This window comes from Ambystoma mexicanum, chromosome 9 (assembly GCF_040938575.1).
Source record: "Ambystoma mexicanum isolate Mex_15411 chromosome 9, UKY_AmexF1_1, whole genome shotgun sequence".
NCBI classification, from domain to species: Eukaryota; Metazoa; Chordata; class Amphibia; order Caudata; family Ambystomatidae; genus Ambystoma; species Ambystoma mexicanum.
In genome coordinates, this window is record NC_090931.1 from 1,401,456,811 (window position 1) to 1,401,468,969 (window position 12,159).

Consider the following 12,159-nt stretch of genomic DNA (forward strand, 5'->3'; position numbering starts at 1 on the left):
CAAAAAAGTGGAACACTATCTACATAAAGAGAAGCACAATATAATAATGCTTCAAGAAATGCATATTAAGAAGAAGGAAAAAGGGAAACTCCACCTGAAAGGCTACAATCAGATAATACAAGCTATAGCTAATGGTGGGGGGAAAAAAAAGGGGGTCCTAATAGCATTTGCCAACTCTCTCAACATGCAAATCCAAGAAACACAAGCGGACAAACGAGGAAGATTCCTGTTTGTAAAAATCCAGATCGAAACCCGCCGGCTGACACTCGCAACACTCTACACTCCAAAGACAGGCCAGGACGGATTCATAAAGGACACTCTGAACAAATTGGACAACTTTACAAAAGGAGAGATTATACTAGCTCGAGACTTCACTGGGACCCCAGAGAAGATCGAACAAACCCAAAACTTTCACATCAGGGAACCCCAACGCAATCGCTGAAGAACACCATGGGGAAATTGGCGCTAGAAGATGTGTGGCGGCGAGTCAGGGGCACGACCCCGGGATTCACGTACCACTCCCATGTACATGGCACAAGTTCAAGGATCGACTATGTGGGCTTTGGCGAGCCTGCTAGGGGAGATTCAGGATATAGAGAAAGGGACCCATATCACTATCAGACCACGTACCTCTGAGCATAACACTAACCACATGTCGCAAACAATCAGGCTTATGGCGACGGACACTACCACAGGAAGTCATACAAGATCCTGCAATGCGCGAGACGATCGGAGAACAAATAATGGACTATTTCGAACAAAACGACACGCCAGAAGTGGCGAAATCCACAATATGAGAAGCATTTAAAGCGGTAATGCGAGGACAGATGATTGCACTCAAAGCGCAGAAGGACAGACAATCCCGGAAATGGGAAGAAGAACTGGAAGGAAACCTAGCGAAAATAAGAGAGGAAATGTCAAACAACCACACCCTAAAACTGAAGAGAGCCTACATACACATACTGGGGCAGCTAGATTCCATTCGAACAAAAAGAGCAGAGAGCCAACTACTACATCTGAAACACTGGTACGCAATGAAAGCAAACAAAGCGGACAAACTCCTGGCAAGACAAATAAAAGGCAAACAACAAAGCCAGATGGTAAAGGCAGTGAGAGATGAGAACGATGAGAGGAGAATGCAGTCGAAAGACATAAAAGCTATTTTTAAAGAATGCTACCAAAGGCTGTGTACAACAGATAAACCAAAAGAAAGAAGAGGACCAGGTGAGTTATCTGAAGGACTTAACACTCCCAAGCTTATCACCAGAGGAGATCCTGCAGCTCGATGAACCAATCACGACGGAAGAAGTAACTAAAGCATTTAGAGAACTCCCGAAAAACAAAGCCCTGGGGCCAGACGGTTACACAGCAGCATTCTACAAAACCTATATCGGACCCCTTACGCCGATCCTAACAGATCTTTATAACACCTTCAAAGATACAGATAATATCACGAACTCCATGAACAAAGCAAAAATTCTGGTCTTCCACAAAAAAGGGAAAGACCCGGACAATCCGAGTTCGTATCGCCCCATAGCCCTAATACATCTGGATGCCAAACTGTACACGAAAATACTAGCTATTAGGCTCACACCACTCCTCCCTAAACTGATACACCAGGACGAATCTGGATTTGTCACTAACGGAACACATGATAATATTAGACAGATCGTCCACCTGATCGAGAAAGCGTAAATCACCAAAAATCCAGCAGCAGTACTGGCGTTAGAGGCGAAAAAGCATTCGACCGAGTAGAGTGGTCCTTACTGTTTCGAATCATGGAGAAAATGGGCATGGGCGAAACATACATAAAAATGATACGGGCCAGCTACAACGCACCCTCGGCCAGAATATCGGTGAACGGAGAACTATCAGACACAATTAAGATAGAAAGGGGCACAAAACAGGGATGCCCACTCTCCCCGTTATTATACGCAATATTTTGAGAGCCATTACTGGTGAAAATTGGAGACACACCCAACATCAAAGGCATACCAATGGGAGGTTTTGCCCACAAAACTGCGGCATATTTGTATTTTGTATTTGTTTTATTTGTAACGCGCACCATCGGGCCGGGAGGCATCAGGGCACATCTTGTGCAAAGTTACAGACAGAGCATATATACATACATAATTTAAACAGAGCATGTATATAGATACATAATTTTTAAGCAAGGATACTCAGCGAATATATCAATATACATAATTTACAAAGCAGGTGTTTGACATGAGACATAGGGACAAAAGTGTACAACAGGCGGAATCAGTGGTTCAATGCTAGCAGGGCTGTGGTGTACAGAGCGTGTCTCAGTGCTGATTGAAGAGCCATGATTTTGTTTTGGACTTGAATGAGTTAAAGGAATCTTCAGATCTAATAGTGATAGGGAGGACATTCCATAGCTTGGAGGCAAGGACAGGGAAGCTTGTGCCACCCGCTTTTTGGAGTTTGAACCTGGGGATCGAGAGACAGTGGGTCTGGGCAGTTCTTTGATGTCGGGTAGGCGCATGGCGGGATATCTGACTGCAGAGGTACGGGGGCCTTGTTAGCCAGGCATTTGTGCGTGAGGGCAAGTGTTTTCAGTGTGATTCTCTGCTTGACGGATAACCACTGTAGATTGGTTCTGGATTCAGAGATGTGGTGGTTTCGAGGGATGTTTAAGGCATCTCTGATAGCGTTGTTCTGGGTGATTTGTAATTTATTCAGGTTCTCTTGGCTAGTTCCTAAGTAGAGGGCGCTACCATAGTCGATTATGGACATAATGAGGGTTCTGGCTAGTGTGATACTATTCAGAGTAGTCAGAAACGGCCTGCAGGCTGCAATGAGTTTACAGGTGTATGCAGAGGCTGATCTGACTGCATTAGTTTGGCGAGATAAAGATAGTGGCGTCAAGGTAAAAGCCTAAGGTTTTTGTGTCTTTTGAAACTTGGATGGTATTGCCATCAATGATAAACGACTGGTAGGACGGCTCTGGTTTGCTAAGGCGTTGCGAGGTGCTCAGGATAAGGAGCTCCATCTTGTCGTCATTGAGGCATAGCTGGTGTTGAGCCACCCAGACGACATGATGGTGACCCTGGCAGACCCGGTGGAAACACTGCCTTTTCTCATACAAACAATAGATGAATATGGAGCGATCTCCGGACTGAAGATCAACAAGCAAAAGTCAGAGGTAATGGCTCTACATGGAGACGAACAAGAAATCCACACGCGAGCAAGAGAACTCCACCTACTAGTGACGAAAGAAGGGGTGAAATACCTGGGCGTCACGCTGACTGATACAGTCAAAGGCCTGTATGCAGGAAACTACCCGATCCTCCTGGAACAAGTGAGAAGAGACCTGGAAAGATGGAACCCACTATCAATAACATGGTGGGGCAGAATAACAGTCATAAAAATTACGATATTGCCCAGACTGCTATACTACTTCCAGGCACTCCCCATACAAATTCCGCCCACCTTCTTCAAAGCGTTCTCCAAGATGATATCCAAATACATCTGGCAGAACAAAACCCTGAGACTCTCCAATATCGCACTTACAGCCCCAAGGACAATGGGAGGCATGGTACTACCACACTTTAGAAAATATTACGAGGCGGCCCCGATGTGGGTTTTGAGAGAATGGATCCCAAACAGATCCGAGAAGCTATGGGAAGCACAAGACAGGGCGGTGGGGAAGACAAATCTGCGGCATATGTTATGGTTAAGACCAGAACATAGACATCCAAATGTTCACATAAGTGAGATACTGAGCACAACACTAGAAATCTGGAACAGGGCAACAAATAAAGGAACATTGACAATCGATCCGGCCCCCTTCATGCCGCTATTTGAGAACCCCGAATTCCAACCGGGTACAGAAAAAGGGGCATATCAGAAGTGGATAAAAGCGGAGTGCACAAAGGTGGGGGACATGTTTGAAGATCAACAAATTAGAACGTTCATAGAATGCCGGGAACTGCGGGGCCTCACGGAAATAGATAAATATAAGTACGAACAACTCCACCACTGGCTATCATCCCCAAGAGTAACACAGGCAGCAACAAGAGCGCTAACCCCATTCGAATCATACATCCTGTCACAACCAGGAGATAGAAAATTTGTCTCGACCATGTACAGATTTCTAAATACCCAGCCGGAAGAGACGAAATGGCAATACATGAAGAGATGGGAAAAACATTGGGAAGGGAGATCTCGAGAGAACAATGGAGATATGTATGGTAAATAATTCCCAAATGGACACGGGGGATCCAGCAAGACAAGCATGGACAAAAATAATGATACAATGACACTACACACCGGAAAGACTGCACAGAATATTCAACACCACACAAATCAATTGCTGGAGAGGCTGTGATGCGGTAGGCAACTGGAGACACATATGGTGGGACTGTCCAAAACTCCAGGGCTACTGGTTGGAGGTAAGAACCCAAATGCAGGAAATGTTTAAGGGAACAGAAAACCTAGGAGAAGAGGTCTGGATGTGCGGGATGTGGGACCCCCGGGATAGAACAATGACAAAAACAGAAAACTTTATGGGACTGTTAACGGCCTCATGGCTAGTCATAGCTCAAAAATGGAAACAGAAGACACCTCCATCTAACCTAGAATGGCTACAGAGGGTATGGCAACATATAGCAATGAAATGTATAACATATAACATCCAAGGGGCATGCCAAAACTTTATAACAGACTGGGGGATAGCGCTAGAATACCTACAAAGTGACTATATGCTACAGTGGTTCCCACACAAAATCAGAATATTGGACATGTTCAAATAAGATTAGATGGATTCTGAGGGAATAGCAACGCTCTACAAAATACAGCCAGTGGGAAAGGGGAAAGGGTATGGAGGGGAGGGAAGGGACCAGGGACAATGTTGGAGTCCCAATGTTAATATTTAAGAAAGGCAAATAAAAAGAACATTAAAAAAAAAGAAAAGTAAAGGTAGCAGTTTAGAAGCAAGGATAGATAACACAACAAACGTACTACAAAACCATAACAAAAGTGCAATAGTATAATGCAATTTGAGCAAACACGCCTATTCCGCCTTGCCCAAAACATGTGCCACAAAATGCATTAGCGTACCAGTCACCGGTCTACTGCCAAGAAATGTGAAACATCTGGGGGGATCATAACTTGGTATAATGTAAACAATCGAGTGTCCGATAGATGCAGAAAAAAATCAGGTACTGTGCTTGGAGTTTCTGTCCATGAGGGTCAAAAGCTCAGTCATCAATCCAGATCCCATGGGATCATGGAGGAGGGGAGTTCAATCATGTCATTAAGTGCTTGCTGTTATCCCTTTCTTGTAGTGCACTCATGCTGTTTACATCCATCCAGCAGTGCAGGCCATGCGGGGAATCAAAGAAGTGAGATTTCTCATTGTATAGCACCTTCAGTTTACCAGGCACTGTGCTCAGAGAGGCACAGCTCCACCTGACTTTTGAGGCCCAACAAGGCTGAAACACGTTGATGGGGTTGCTGTTGGCACTCTTGTTCAGAAGGGAATTGTCATAGCATTTCGGTGCTGGACTGCCCATGTGGGCTGGACAAAGATTGATATGCAAATGGATATTTTCCATCTGCGAAAGGTACAGTGAGAAAAGCGCAATGGCAGCAAACTCTCATCTCAAAGTGGGAAAAAAACCACAGAAAAGGTTACAATGCCATGTTATTTCTGGAGAGGAGCGCCTGCTACCTTTTTTGAAATATCAGCATGTATTTCAACCTTTGTTGGCGCAGCCTCTCATTGGCCCGGACAAACATGTTTCTCCTTCTCTGGACTTGCATAGTGTAGTCCAGATAAATAGCCAGCATCTAAGATGCTCTCCTTATAATGCCCCCTTCCCTGAAGAATTAAAAAATCTGTACCCTATCTCTGAAATTCAGAACCCTCGCAATAAGCTGTCTCACTGGGGCACTGGTTGGTGGTTTCAGGGATCTCGGCACTCTCTCAATTTTCAATCCCTGTGCCAGCACCCCTGGGCCAATCTCCTGTTGCAGTAGCATTTCCACATAGTCGGGTCTGGTCCCTCCTCTCCTTCCGGAAGGCCTAGAATCCTAATGTTGTTCCTAGGGGACCTGCCCTCAGCGTACTCCACTCTGCTCTCCAGCAGTCTCGACTTCACAGTTAGCTCTGGTACCAATGCCTGCATCTCTTTTGTGGCATTCATATTGTCAGACAAGTTGTTCTCTGTAACACTCACTCTTTCTGCAAGGGATCGCACATCTTGCCGTATGATGTTAATGTCGATGTTTACTGCATTGATTTTGGACTCTACAGTGGACCTCAGGAGCGCTGTGGCATCCAGTATCGTACTCTTGCCTTGCGGATCAGCGGGAAGCCGCACCGACTGTGTTAGGTCTGGAGCAGAGGGGGAATCTGCTTTCTGCAGATGTTTATGGGCGAAAGCCTCAACTTAGTTTGCTTTGCCATTCCTGTAGATCCCGGAAGCGGCATGGATCAGGCCTCAACACTACCACCTGTCTGAGGTACAGGCTCAACAGACCAAGCACAGTCAGGTGGGCTAACAGGCCTAAACCCTGCCACCTGTCTGAGGTACAGGCTCAACAGACCAAGCACAGTCAGGTTTGATACCAGGCTGGTGTAGTAAGTCCAGGTAAGTGTCATGGTATTCAAACAAGCGTCCGGACAAGACAGGACGTCCCTTGGAGCCTTACACACACACTAGGATCCAGCAAGCCGATCCGTCAGCAGCCCACCAAACAACTCATGCGCATGCCATTCATGGACCCCTAGCAATCCGCACCAACCGTATGATAGTTTGGCCCTGTTGCTCGTCTGAGCAAGTGTAGGTCAAATGTGTCGGGCCTGCAGCACACGGCCGGTGTCTCGGCGGCACAGCAGCAGTCTCGCCTAGTCAACGAGATTCCAGGACCAAACTCACAATCTCCAGGCTCTGTACTCGTCCTTTTTGACCACTGCGGCCACGTTACTTCAGGATTTCTGGCCAGCCCGATTCAGGTACATTGGGGTGCCAAATTGCTTCTCCCAGTGTGTTCCCTCCACCCCTGACTACCGCAGAACCATCTTGGAAAGCCCGTGGCCTCAAGCACAGTTCTGGCGAAGTGGGTTGAGCACACAATCCGCAATGGAAGTCGATCAGGGCGAGGGAAGACTGAACTCGCTGAACCTCGCTTTTCAGTGCCTATGGTGACCTCATAGCAACAGAAAATAATCAAATGTGCAGGGTCACCCGGGAACTCAAGAGAGTTGCGTCTTCATGCCATGGAAGTTGGCCACGCCCCCACAGCATTCCCTTAATGTATAGGTGACCAGTGATGGAGACCTCACCATGATGCACTACTGCGCCCACCTCCCAATTTCCACCCATGATGCCATGATCCTTTGAAACAGTACACGGCCTTCCTTCATGGGGACAAACAGAGGGCAACTGAAGGCCATCACACAACAGACACATGCTTCACAAATGATAATGGTCCAGATGGTGGGGGTACACACCTACTTGATGTCAATTCAATGCAGGCCCTGTCACAGCACTGTGCATGAAAGGCTTGTCCTCCAACACAACACATAAGATGCACCACCTTACCGGATAAGGCCTTGCATGACAATGAACCTACATGAATTGCATGACAGAAAATCATGATCCCAAATGTACTAAGCTTTCTTAAGAGTGAACTACAGGTACCCCAATGCATAGGGATACCATACCTACACATGCAGTACGGTTTTCCAGTGCACAATGCCAGCACAACAGAGACGGCAGTGATGGCATGTGCATTGCAAGCCATGAATGCATTTTCCCAAGAGCAGGAACGCTACTACAAAAGTATGCTTATTAGAGACCATTCATGAGAGCCCGTGCAGGACCTCCACAGACAACATGTTCGTTGTAAGTCTAGTTACAGTGTATAACTGTTATGACTGGTGGTTCAATGATGCGTGAAATGGGAGATTCTGCAAATGCCACTGCCCATTTCCCCCCATAGTAAATTAAACACTAAATAATTTAGGGACAGACAGCCATAGCAATCCCAAATGTACCATATGTATAGTAAGAGCCTGTTGATCAATATGTCTTGACCAAATATCTCACTTGCTCATATTTCTGTAATCAACACCTATGCCCGTTGCCTTTGCAGTAAAATCCTGTTATCCTCAGCTCTTGTGGCTGATGGCACCTGACTGGAACCCAGTCACAACACAGGAGGAGGCCTACAACTAGGCACATTTAAGGACCAGGCTCTTCATAGAGCGTACCTTTGGCCAACTGAAGGCACGTTTTTGGTGTCACCATCAGGCAGGAGGCGCCCTAATGTGCAAGCCAGACAAGTTGGTCTAAGTAATAGTGTTGTTTACCGTACTGCACAACATGTGCTTTAGGCGACATGTCCCCCTGCCCCTGGATGTCAACATGGCTCCCCCAGAGGATGATTGCACACATGCCGTGGACCACTTGCCGCCACGCAGTGACTGTAACACTGTAACAGTGACTGTAACGAAGGCAAGGGCGGACGTCTTGTGCACCAAGAACTAATCGAAAATTTCTTTTGATCACATTTGATTACACTTAGCCCACACAATAGTATATAGTCACATATTAAATGTGTCACACCCACTCAAAAATGTCTGTGTTTACATCTGCTCAAGTGTAAATGTGATTTATTTTGTGCACAAAGAAACATCCATGTCCTCCCGCCTCCCTCAATCCCCAACACACAGGCTCTCCCACCTCCCTTGTGCCCGGTAGGGGTGCCATGTCTGTTATATACTAATGTATGTCCCCTCTTGGGAATGGCAGCTTGCTCTGCCAGTGCGCTTGTCACATTCCATAGAGAGCGCTGATGGCGCTGCCAGCCAGCGAGCACTCTGTGGGGGTGTCAGAAGTGGAGTGCTCAGACTCCTGGCCCTGGATGTGTTGTAAAGTGAGGAGCAGGGTACTCTGCATGGTTTCTGCACCTGCAGAGATTTCCTGTTAGCTCCCTGACCCTCTGGCCCACTACAATATTAGCTGCAGTTGCCGCAGATAGATGGCAGCACTGCCAATCTATGGCCTTTGTAATGCTGAGGGATGAACCCTGCACAGAATCCCTGATGTTGGAGTTGCAGCTCAGCAATTCTATCTGTACACTCCTGGCGTTACTCGATCGTGGGGAGCGTCCTCCACATCCCTTCCAAAGAATGCTGTGACACACACTCACGTGTGTACAGGCCTTAAGCTATCACTGCCCAAGACCACTTGCATCCACTGGTCCGATGCTATCTTCATCGGTCCATGTGTCTGGATGCTGGTAGCATTGGATCAATGATACAGGTTAGGAGGGGGAGTTGGGCGAGGAGAGTGGGTGCCTGTGTCTTCTCATGGGCAACTGTGGCGGTATGGGACTCGTCATGGGTCTCTGCAGGGGGAGAGTAGTGGCCCTGGCAACAGGTGGGGGTGCCTCGATGTGTAGCTGTCATGATGCCGCTGCTTGTGCCAATGTTTTTTTCCCTCATGTCTCCTTGCATTATTATTATTATGTGCCATGGCTGCGGGGTGGAGCTGTGGAGGCAGAAATGCTTGCGCCTGAAGAAATACCCTCAGATGTAATCGGGTCGTCTTTGTCTCCCTGGATGTACTGTGTACCCAGTGCTCCTGTTAAGAAGTGAATCACTATTGTAATGATGTGACTCACGGACTGTTAATACGTATATATCTGGTTTATTGGAAAGAGGTCCCAAGAAGGCCAACACTTCAGCATCTGGATATCTTCGTGTATGATTCAAGCCTTAGGTTCCAGAACCCTACGCGAAAATATCCATTGCCAAAGGAACTATATACATCATAATTTATCACAAACTATGTACACGTGGTATTCAATGTAAGATCACATCATAACATCTCCTCCTCTAAAACATTTAGGCAACACAAATAAAGCAATATATATATATATATATATATATATATATATATATATATATATATATATATATATATATATATATATATATATATATATATCTCTAGTAAATCGTAAAGTACATAACATTTGACATGACCGCCAACAGATGTAATATAATCAACCTTAAAAGGGTACAGTCAGCTGTGATATGATCTTTAAAGTTCAATGAATGAAACACTTAAAGGAGTCGTGGTTCCAATTTATGGTTACTAAATGTTAATAATATACGAAATCTTCCTTGTATTTCCGCACACTCTTCCTAGAACTTGAAGAAATATAATTGTCTCTCCTCATTTCTTCAGGAAATTCTTGATTTGCTAACTTCCCCATGGTACTTCCACTGCGATTGGACTCTGCTCTTTGACATTTCCTGAATCAAAGTACTTCTCTTTAAACACATCTCCATTATAACTCTGACTTGCTTTATTTTTCAGTATTTCTTCTTCCTTTGCAAGGATGATATCATTACACGACCATTTCTTGCCACCTTCGAGAAGTACTGACTTCTTGGAACAATCCAACACTTTCTGAGGTGCACAAAATCTTGACTCTCCTTTCATTACTCGCCTTGGTTCTTTCACTCTGACCCAATCACCTTTCTCTATTATACTCTCCCAAACATGTTTCTGTTTGTCATAATATTTTTTATACTCATCTTGTCTTTTCTTCACTTTATTCACAATTTCTTCCAAGTTGATTTCCTTATTTTTTTTCTTAATCATCCAGGCGGGTCTAAGTCTATTAGTGGCAACCCTACCTCTCATTAAAGTGAATGGTTCCACCTCCGTCACTGAATGTGGAGTGACCTTGTATGTATTGAGCGCCTCCTTAAGTGTCACTTTCCACTGCAGATTATTAACCACAGCCAACTGAATAAGGCCTTTTATAAAACGATTCATTCTTTCCACTAAACCGTTACCCATAGCGCTGTTGTATTGTGTTTAATAGCTCGGTCCTTCAAAAAACTTTGAACTTCTTGTGACATAAACTGGACTCCATTATCGGATATAATTTCTTGTGGTTCACCTTCTCTGCTAAATATCTCTTCTAGGAACTTTATAATCTTCATAGCTGACACAGTTTCTTCAACAATTCCACATTCCACCCATGTGGATGTATAATCTACCAACACTATAAAGTATATTTTCTGTGGTTCAAGTGTTTCACATGGTCTAGTTATATCAATGGCTAGTTTAGTCCAAACCGAACTGGGTACTTCTACAGGTTGTAATGGTGTAATTCGAGTTACTTTTCCTTTATCACTTACTGCGCATGCAGTACATTCCTTGACTAGTTCTTCTAACTCGTCCCACATATTAGGCCACCAGTAAGCTTCTCTTACTCTTCTCTTCGTCAGGTTCCTTCCCACATGGCCTTCATGAGCAATCTCCATAATCCTTTTCCTCATTGTTACTGGAGGTATTATCCGATCTCCTCGATAAATACACGCATTGTCACATGTTAACTCATCTTTTATCCTCTCCCATGACTTGATTTTTTCATCAACATTTCTTCAACCATCACCAATCACTTTTCTCAATAGTTCTTGTTCTGAATCTTGTGCTCTGGCCTCAATCCATTCTTCCCTTGAAAAACTTGGGTGTATATGTGCTATAATACAATCCATATTTTGGTCTTCAGTCAATTCCTCATTGTTGGTATGGTCACCATTATCAGTGTCACATGGCAAGCGGGAAAAACAATCAGCCACTCCATTTGTCCTTCCTGGTGTATATTTTATATTAACATTATACTGCATGATGATTAGCATCTACCTTCTTATTCGTGGAGATGTCATATATGGATTTTTTTAATTTAACACATATATCAATGGTTTGTGATCTGTCTTGATATCAATAGGCATGACCCAAATAAGCCCTTCAAAGTGTTCTAAAATCCATTTCACTCCCAAAGCCTCCTTCTCAATAGTTGAATAGTTCTTTTCTGCACCCCTCAAGGTTCTGGAGATAAAAGCAATCGGAACCACATATCCTCCTTGTATTTGCTCCAAGACGCCCCCCAAACCTATGTTGCTGGCGTCTACTGATATCATGGTTTTGGCGCTAGAATCAAACATTTTGAGTGCTGGTGCTTTGTTTATAAATGTCTTGATCATTTCAAATTCTTTCTTGCATTCTCCAGACCAGTCGAATTTTACACCTTTGCACATCAAATCTCTCATTAGTTTGGTTTTGTCAGAATAGTGATCCACAAATTGAGAATAATATTCTGTTA